Raw genomic sequence first — 10152 nt, 5'->3', positions numbered from 1 at the left:
CTCTTAGCCATCTTAGACATAAACGTGAAAACATACTAGGGACACGCCCCTTTACAATCAAAAGAAGTCTATTAAGTCTATTACAAGAATCTTATCATAAAACTAGAATAGAAAAGTCTTGCCCTCGACATATGAGGACATACCACAAAATCTAGGAAGAACTTCAAATCCCAAGTTACTACAAAACCCGCTCACTTGCCGGAACCTACACTTGTAGAAAATAGAGAAATATGGAATTAGCATAATTAAGTACTAAGTATGATGACCATGCAAAAACATGCCAAAACGGACATTTACAAGGAATAAATGCTTTCATATTAATTTGATAAAACCTTCACTTCATAAGTATAAGAGACATAATACAAGTCAATGTTCACATATAAAACCAGGGCCAACAATATACATACTCAACATATATTCATATACAACCCATGCTTAACTTTAAAAGAACACACACCATTTCATTACCGTAGGACCTCTACCTAATATAACCTTAAGACACACTTGAGTGAGACAAGAAGTGACCGCCCATACAACCTCTTCAAGCAAACTTAAAGTGTTCCTCAAGATTACCTTAGATAAAGACATTTCCTTTATAACATAACATCAATAGACCAACATTCTTTAAGAAACCATTTAGGAGACATTCAAGCACATAAGGGGACTTTCACATAATAGTCGTTAGACTTAGGGAATTCACTTTAGTATTTTCAAAGCCTACTCGTGCCATGTGTAGATAGCATCCCATACTACTACCTACACGTTGTAGAACCTATCCAATAACAAGAGTGCATATCCCACATGATGGGAATAGGCATAACCGACATAGACCATACTAGCTAGGCATGGAATCCGGAGTCTATCCTACTCCGTAGAGGTTGTTCTACTTGCCAAAGGTAGAACTAGTAAGCAACCCATGTAGGCACATGGTTTAGGGGATGTCCAAGGAAGTTCATTGTGCCTAATCTCATACTCAACTAGGCCACCTTCCTAACCACATCCACTCGGTGCTAGCCTTGTTTCCCATAAAGTATTCAATCACATATTTACTTAGAGAGGGTTCCTTTTTTAGTTCAACCAACTCATAGTACCTCTTCCCAAGAAAGGCCCCATCTCTAAGTCATGGTCAATCAAGGTTCATAAGGATAGCTCATTTGACTTTCTTAGATAAGGATTTTCATGCCGTTCCGGCTCCATCCATCTCTAAGTCTATCATTTCACTCAAGAAAGGAACTTCGCCCTAAGGCCCATCCTTCAAGGTTATACATTTACTTAGGAAAGCTAGACTTATGAAAGGGCACCATTTCTTAGTTTTGCCGATTCAAGTCTTGGCCTAGAATTCCTCTTTTAGCATTTATAGAAAGGGCACCATTTCTTAGATCTAGCCCACTTCACACATTCATGCATTCAAGACTTTAAGTAACAAGGAGAGACACTTTAGTCTACCAACCAAGTCACAACATTATCATCTAAGGATACTTCATAATCCAACATCATTTCATATATACATCATGAGAAAAATCATACTTTAAATCACAATGCTATCCACTTTACATAGGATCATCACAAGATCACATAAACTCATTCACATCATACCTTCACACATAAAGCTTCACATAAAACTTTACATATAGCTTCATATAGGACTTTACATATAACCTCATTTATATATATAATATACAATACAATAACACTTTGTACAAGATCACCTTATAACCATAAGAATACCTTCACATAGTACAATAACATTTCATAACTTGATAACACTTTAATTCAATAGATAATGCATTCAAGTCCGTGTTCATAATACATTCCATAATTAAACACCTCCACCATAAGTGGATCAAACTAAGCAAGAACAATTTTATCCATAATAAGAGATTAAACCAACTTACCATCCTCCAAAGCCATAATCAACAACACTCAAGTCCCAACCATTTTACTTATCACAAGAGAATTCATCCATAACTTGCCCATAAGGCCACAACTTTCAATTCATACATACATCATCAATTCATCATAGATAGATGTAGAAAATCATAAGAGTCACTAATACAATCCAATCCAAACACAATTTCATAAACTTGAATCATAAGCAAAAGACCCACTTCATAAGCAAATTTAAGAATTTAGGGAAAACATGGGTTCTTCAAGGAATTCCATACGAAATCATCTTAAAAAAATGATTAATTCATCAATATAATGGCTTAGAAAACGTTTTGCCAATGAACCCATGCTTAGATTAGAATTTGAGATTTTTGTTCTTTGAAACACTTTTGAAACCCTTTTGATTGGACTCCTTGAAAGAAAGATTCATCAAGGATCAAGGGTCACCATACCTCTAATTTGAAAGCCCACGAAAAATTGAAGAAGAAAGAACTCAAAATCTTCAACCCTAGCTCCAACTTCTTCTTCTTCTTCTTCTCTGCTTCACTCAAGAACCCTAACTTTACTCTTTTAAAATGGAACAAAATGATCCACAATCAGCCTAACACAATAATATAACCTCAAAAGAAAAGATTTGTGAAATGACCAAAATGCCCTTAAATTTCCGGACGGACTCCTTGCCAACTGTCCAACTTTCAAAGGGCATAACTCACTCATACGAACTCGGAATCGAGCAAACTCGGTGGCGTTGGAAAGATCGTTCCAAGGGCTTTCCAAACATAACTGGAACTACTCCTGGATCATCCTGAGCTAGGAGTTATGACTGCTCAAAGTTGGCCAAAAACTCACTGATTTTGAGCACGGAATTCCATTTTGAGCACCGGAACCTTGTTTGTTGACCAAAGTCAACTCTTGATCAAAATTTCACAATTTTAGCAACTTAGGACCTCAAATCTTCGTTTTAACTCCAAATTTGACTCCGTAAATTCTCATAGACCCGTTTTGATATTCTAAAACTGCTGGAATCGACGAAAATCCGATTCGAGTCTCGAAACTCTAAATGACTCGAAATAGCACTTTTAACCAAACTTTAACTCTTAAAAACTCAACTTTCCAAAAAACTCAATTTTTCATCAATTTTCCTTCAAACCAACTTCGAAAATACAACAATTAGGACTCGGGGCAATTATCGAGAAGGGTAAAACGGTCATTTTGTGAAAATTTCCAAAAATGACCTTTAGGGTCATTTCAAAATCATATTTGGTCACTAAAATTCTTGTGAGACGAAAAATAATTCATCACTCAGTCGTTACTAAATGTGTGTCTCTAAAAGTATACAAAGACGATTTAGTGCTTCATCGCTAAAAGTATTATATTAAATACAAAAACAAAAATCGTCCCCAAATGCTTAAACCTTTGTGACAAATTCATTTGTCGTAAAAAGTATATTTTTTGTAGATAATAGTATGTTTTGTCACTAAAAAGGTTATTACTAGCGACAAAATTATATCGTCGCTAATGACTATATTTAATATACCAAAAATTATTTTGTTATTAAATGTAATAATCAGGGACAATTTTATTATTATAAAAAAGATTAATTTTCCTATTATCCTCTCCCCACCCCCTACCCCCATCTCAAATTTATTTTAAACTCCTCCCTAGGAGCTCCCACATCATGCTTTCTTGGGGATTCGAACTCATAACCTTAAGGTTGGAAGTGAGGAGTGTTTACCATCAGATCAACTCTCTCTTGTCTCTCATTTTAAATTTATTTTCTACTTCATTCACTTTTTTCAAATTTAACTTTTGTAGATATAATATATTATATGATTATTTATACACATACACAAGTGCATGAAATTTACTACCCACAATTCATTCAAATGTAGATTATATTTTAATTAAACTGTATATCTTTTAACATATCTTTAAATATATTCAGTACGATTCTGTTATTTTATTCAGTTATTTTATAAATTTTAAAAATTAAATAGTACAATTATAAATTTAAATAAAATTAAACTTTTGATTTTATTTAAAAAATTGAATAGTCGGTTCAATTAGGTCAGTAAATCAATTGTTTTGTAAAAAAAAAACATCGATACCCATAACTATAGTACTTCATCATAATATATTTGAAATCCTAGGTTGTTCGTTTCTTTCATTTGTGCTTTCATTTTTTTAGTTTATTTCGATTTTCACACTGATGGAAAAGTTAATAGAAATTCATGAAATATTTCGCACCTTTGCAAAGTCTAAGTTTGTAAGTCGATGTTATCGTTGTATAGTTGATCTACGTGCATTTGTGAAATTACTATTAAGTAACTACATATTTTTAGACAGAAGCAAATAGATCGACTTAGTCTATACAGTTTACCAATCACAAATCAATAGACACGCACAAAAATTAGCACCAAGACTTGAGAAATTATTTTTTCTATCGTCTTTATCGATGAAAGTGTATCAAATAAAAAACAAAAGTGTTAAACCAACAAATATTAGTGATCTAGTGGCAGAATCATACCCCACTCACGATAGTTATAACCTGGATTGTATTTTTGAAATGATGCATAATTGTGTAATTTAAGAAAATTCATGAATTGAACTTTTTCATTTTTACAAAATGGACCGAATTCGTTGGTTTTAATATTTTCCCTCGCAAATTAACAAAAGAACTCTGTCTATTTCTTATGAAGCACTTATGTTATTCTTTTTGTAAGTTCTCACTTGTAATTATGAACAATTGTAGCAAAAAATATTGTATTTAGCTATGAATTTTTTTTGTCGAAAATAGGTGAATTATTCACTACAAATTTTAAGTCGTCGCTATTTAACACCTTACATATTTCGTGACAATTTTTTTGTTGTCAGTGAATCACAGATTGTTTAGAGACAATAACATCTTTGTCACCAATTATATATACTATTAGTGACGAAAATAAATATCATAATTAAAGTTATATTCTTATAGCTAAAACTTAGGTATGAAACTCACACTCTCAATAGTTTAAGTATGAAACTCAAAAAAAATTAATAATTTAGGCGTGTTTCTAACAATTATTTCTACAAAAAAATAGAAGCAAAAAATTATTTTTTCAAGACCTACATATCTCTGCCATATATACATATTTATCAATATATCTCTTATTAATTAATTAGCATAAGTTTGGTACATTTTCATTTTAAAATTTATTTTTTATTTCTATATAATAGTTTTTTATTTATGTTTTTATATTATTATTTTGTAGGATTAGAAATACTTTAAAAACAATACTTTTATAGGATTAGAAAAAATGCAACAACAATACTTTTGTGGGATTTAAAAAAAATAAAAAAATAAATAAGGACTATATATTTTTGTGCCGAGTTTTTCATATATAGTGATTTAATTTGTGGAATAATTGCTAAATTTATTTTTGCTTGATATTTTTAATTATCTTTAAATAGTAATGTTAAAATAACATCAACATTTAATTTTTAATTCTTTTATTATGTATAATATTGATGTGTTTGTTTTAATTTAGTGAAAATAAAAATTTGATTAATTTTTTTAAAATAGCTATTTAATTAATTTCTCTCTATAAAATCTTTAAAATGCATAATTTAGTTAACAGAATTAATTTTGAATTAATATAGTTATACTACATTTTTTGCATATCAATTACAATAGCCCAAAGAAACCAAATATAATGATGCAAGCATGGCGTGATAATATTTAAATAATCATTTTAAATAGCATCCAAAAATTCAATTGGAAAAATAATTATTGAATTATTTACTAATATAGTCATTACTTTAACTATTTACATAAAAACAGAATTGGGAAGTTCTCTTCCACTAGTTTACTTGCCAAAAAATATAGCCAAACACAATTGGTGCATTCACTGGCATAATGACCATCCTCACCACATTTGTAGCAATCACCACCACCACCTTGGCCACCACGATCACGACGACCACCACGATGACTATCATCATCGGAGTATCTATCACCTCCATCGCCATCGCCTTCACTCTGAGTACACTCCCTAGCAAAGTGGCCAATTTGCTAGGGAGTTTACCCAGAGTGAAGGCTATGGCGGCGAAGGTGGTAGACACTTCGACGGTGATGGACGAGGCGGTGGTGGCCATGGTGGCGGTGGCGGCAGCTTCAAGTGTGGTGAGGACGATCACTATGCCTGTGAATGCACCAATGGTGGTCATTGATCGCGACTTGAAGTCCTAACTGCTACTAAAAACAAAATTAACTGAAGGAATTTTTGTATATACAGATGACTCAGTGAGTGAAAAAGAAGAGGAAGAGTGATTTATATAGCCGTTTCTCAAAGGGATACATTAAATTTGGTCCACTAATTATTAATTAAATTTAGAAAAATAATTATTGAATTATTGACTAATAATATATATAGTCAATACTATTAACTATTTAGCTATAAGCTAAGATTACGTGAATTTTGACTGAAAAAATTCTCTTATGGTTCACTAAGTTTACTTATCAAAAATAATATTTTCATTAATCATAAGTCCATAGTTAATCAATAATACTCAAAGGTAAGTGAATCACTAAAAGGAAAATTTATTAGTTTATTTACACTACAACAAATATGATATATAACTATGAAAGTATTAGCTATGACATGAAGTGTAATTACCTTGTATCTTCGAGTTCTTTTATGGACCAAATTTCTCTTTTTTCCATTTTTTTCAATTACTTGCTTGAATTATTGACATATGACGTGAATTAAATTTAATGACTAATATTTAATTTATCAAAGTAATTTCTTAATCATAATTTATATGATAAATACATTATATGTTAGGAAAAATAATTTATCTTCCTTCTTGTTTATCTCTCACACAGGATATTTATCTTTCTTTCTCATTTAAATTAATTTTTTTTATTGTATTTTTATTTTTTAACTTTCTCTTTAACATTTATTAAATTTTAACTATCCAGGAAGGAACATAGGTCATTTTTTTTTAAAAAAATAAATAAATTATATTAATATAAAATTAGAAAATAATTGAACTTATTTTAATTTGATGTAGAGTATTTAATTACTCTAATTTTATGCTTTTTTTTTTGTGTGTGGTACTTTATTTTGCATTTGTTGGTATCAATTAATATGCTCCTCTTTTAGTTATGGATGTAGGTCAAGATGACTGAATCACGTTAAATCTGAAACATTAAGGTGAAATTTGAATATGTTAAACCATTGAACCAACTCTAATTTTGTGCTCAAGAGATTTTATATATATCCTACCTCTGTTTTACTTAATCGATGCACAATTATAAAGAAAATAAACTACACACTGCCCATTCATCTTTTCCCTTGTCAATTGAACAATGCAACCAAAAAAAATTCATTCAAGTGAGATTCTTATAAAAGAAAGAAAAAAATAATACAAGGAAATAAACATAATTAAGAATCTAAATTAATATAACATTACTTCTATCATCTTGAGAAATAAGAAAAAAACTTTGTATTATTTTTTTCCCTTACAAAAATCTAAAAGGGAAATTAAACTATTTCTCTTATTAACTGTGATGCATGGGATACTTGATAACAAATGTGGACAGTTTCACATGCTCCCTGGGGAGCAAGGCTGAATTCAAGATTGAGCTCATGATGAAGATTCTCATCAATTTTATTAGGATGTTCTAGTTATCCTCATTTGATGTCGAAAATTTAAGTTTGGTATTAGGGCCGTGATACTTGCTTGTCGTATTATCATATGCTCCTGCTTCTTCTTTCGTATTAAGGATTCCAAGCAAGACACATACCTTTTTGACAGGATTTGTAATATCAGCTTCATACTAATTCCCCTTTGGCCTCTTTCTCACACCTATATATCGGACCTCAATTAGGGTTACAACTGTCGTCAAATTGACTATCCCGACATACATGGAAACCAAATCTTTTAAGAGAGTTAAACAATGAAATCTAAAATCACGATAAAACTTCGGTTAGAAAATGTGATATCTCCAAAATAAATATTTAATGGCTAATGTTTTTACAATAAGTTAGTCAATCAACTAATTAAGACTATATATGTAATTTTTATGAGTTGTGTAATGAAAACATAATAGTTTGTCGAGACCTTGATAGGAAACCACTTTGTCGTGGTTCAAATAATGATATAAATATTCATGAACGTATAAAAATTCATTATACAATGAACATGACATAATTAAGTTTTCTGTATTTCTTTGTTCTTCTGAAAAACAAAAATGGAAAGGAAATTGTTTCTTCAAATAACTGCAATCGATACTTGATGTGCTATACAGTTTGATTCACTCCCTGAGAGAGCGATGGTGAGTTCAAGATTGAGCTCCTCATTTTCTAGGTTATTCTCATTTGATTTCGGAAAATTGAGTTTGGTTTAGGGCCGCGTTACATCCTTGCCGCCTTAGCATAAGCTTTTGTAGCTTTTTCTTTTGTGTCAAAGGTCCCAAGTCAGATACGTACCTTTTGGTTTGTAATTACAGCTCCGTACTTCCCAGTTGGCCTCTTCCTCACACCCTTATATTGATCCTCAGTTGGGGTTACTGCAACTACAGTGCAATTTTCTCTCTCTGCCATCTAAAAATATAAAAGGAATTTAATCCAAAATTATAGAAGGAATATTTTCTGTATAAAGAAGACTTAGTGAGTGAAAATGAAAGAGGGGGACTGATTTATATAGTCGTTTCTCAGAAGGATGTTTTCGTAAAATACATTATACATATAAGTAGCTTGAAAATGAAAAAAAATTGACTTTTCTAAACAAAATAGTAGAAATAATAAATCTCATTTCAAGTTCATTATTCGTTAGGCTACCTTTATATATTTCGAGGTGACATTTTTAAATTTATTTGCCAAATAAAAAATAGGTAAGTAAGTATTAAATTAACTTATTTTCCAAAATAAACAAAAATAAAATTCATCCTTTGAACTAAAAACACTCTTAGTTAAGCAATATTTTTATATTTTATTCTGATAGGTGCGTATATTCACATTTTTTTTAAAAATCTTTTAGTACATGATTGACATTATAGAATTGCATGTTTTATTATCTTTTTCAATTTTTCCAACCAGACATGCCCCACCCATCCTCAACAAGTAAAGGGAAGTAAATATCCTTATTTTTATTGCTATTTGTCCTCCGTAATTTTTTTTAAAAATATTTACTCAAGTCAATAAAATAAGGAGATCCAAAAAACAGTTTCAAAGATTTTTAGTTATGGCAATAACATATATAGAAGGCAATTACTTATATCCCCTCAAGTGTCAATCAAATTAATCTTATCCCAACATATAGGTAAACCAATTTTTTTAAGAGAGTTAAATAATGAAACCTTCAAATCACGATAAAACTTTTGTTAGAAAATGTAATATCTCCAAAATTTATATTCAATGGCTAATATATTTTTACATTTGTCAATCAACTTATTAAGACTATATAGTACTTTTATAAGTTGTGCAATGAAAACTTTGCAGCTTGTCGATACCAATTGACAGGAAATTACTTTGTCGTTGTTCGAGTAGTGATGGAATAATAGTTAGAATAAATTGAATTGGAAAAAATTAAATAAAAGGGATGTACCATTGTAGTAGTACTTCTAAATAATAGTGCAACGCTAGTAATCTGGTACTGATATGAATAATCATGAAATATAGAAAAAATTCATTATATAATAGATAATATGTTATAAATGGAATACAATCAAATCAAAATTTACTTTCAAAAGTCTTTACATGTAAACCTTAAAAATTTCAAGAATATTATCATTAATTAACATAGCGTGTTAATTAATATCATTAATTAACAAAGCATTGACTTCACCACCGCAACCACCACCATCGGAGTATCTACCACCTCCGCCGCTGTCCCTTTCACTTTCGGTACAATTCCTATTAAAGGGACCAAACTCGTCACACTGAAAACAACCGCTTCCTCCACCACCTCTTCCACCGCCGTAACTGCTGCCTCCAACGTATCCACCTCTATTGCCACTGTCTACACCACTGTATCCATGGCTATCACCTTGGCCACCACCATAACCACCATCTCGGCCACCTCCACCACCGCGGTCACCAGATCCTCAACATACAAGTGCTCCATCAAGCCCCGTGACATCAACAACCTTGATACGACTATCAATGTTGGACTCAATCTCGTATTTGACAGCCTCACCATCAGTCAGGCTATGAAAACTTCCAGATCTGATTTCGGATTAATGAACAACGAGATTGTTAGAGCCATCATCACTGAATCATT

The 10152-nt window shown here is 31.1% G+C and overlaps 1 pseudogene; it reads right to left on the bottom strand.

Moving 5' to 3' along the window:
• Positions 1–5689: 5689 nt before the first annotated feature.
• On the bottom strand, positions 5690–10147 carry LOC125847397 (glycine-rich protein 2-like; annotated as a pseudogene).
• Positions 10148–10152: the final 5 nt, after the last annotated feature.

This window comes from Solanum stenotomum, chromosome 12, assembly GCF_019186545.1.
Source record: "Solanum stenotomum isolate F172 chromosome 12, ASM1918654v1, whole genome shotgun sequence".
Classification (NCBI taxonomy): Eukaryota; Viridiplantae; Streptophyta; class Magnoliopsida; order Solanales; family Solanaceae; genus Solanum; species Solanum stenotomum.
The sequence above is the reverse complement of the archived record's forward strand: the minus strand, read 5'-3'. Positions and strand labels throughout refer to the sequence as shown.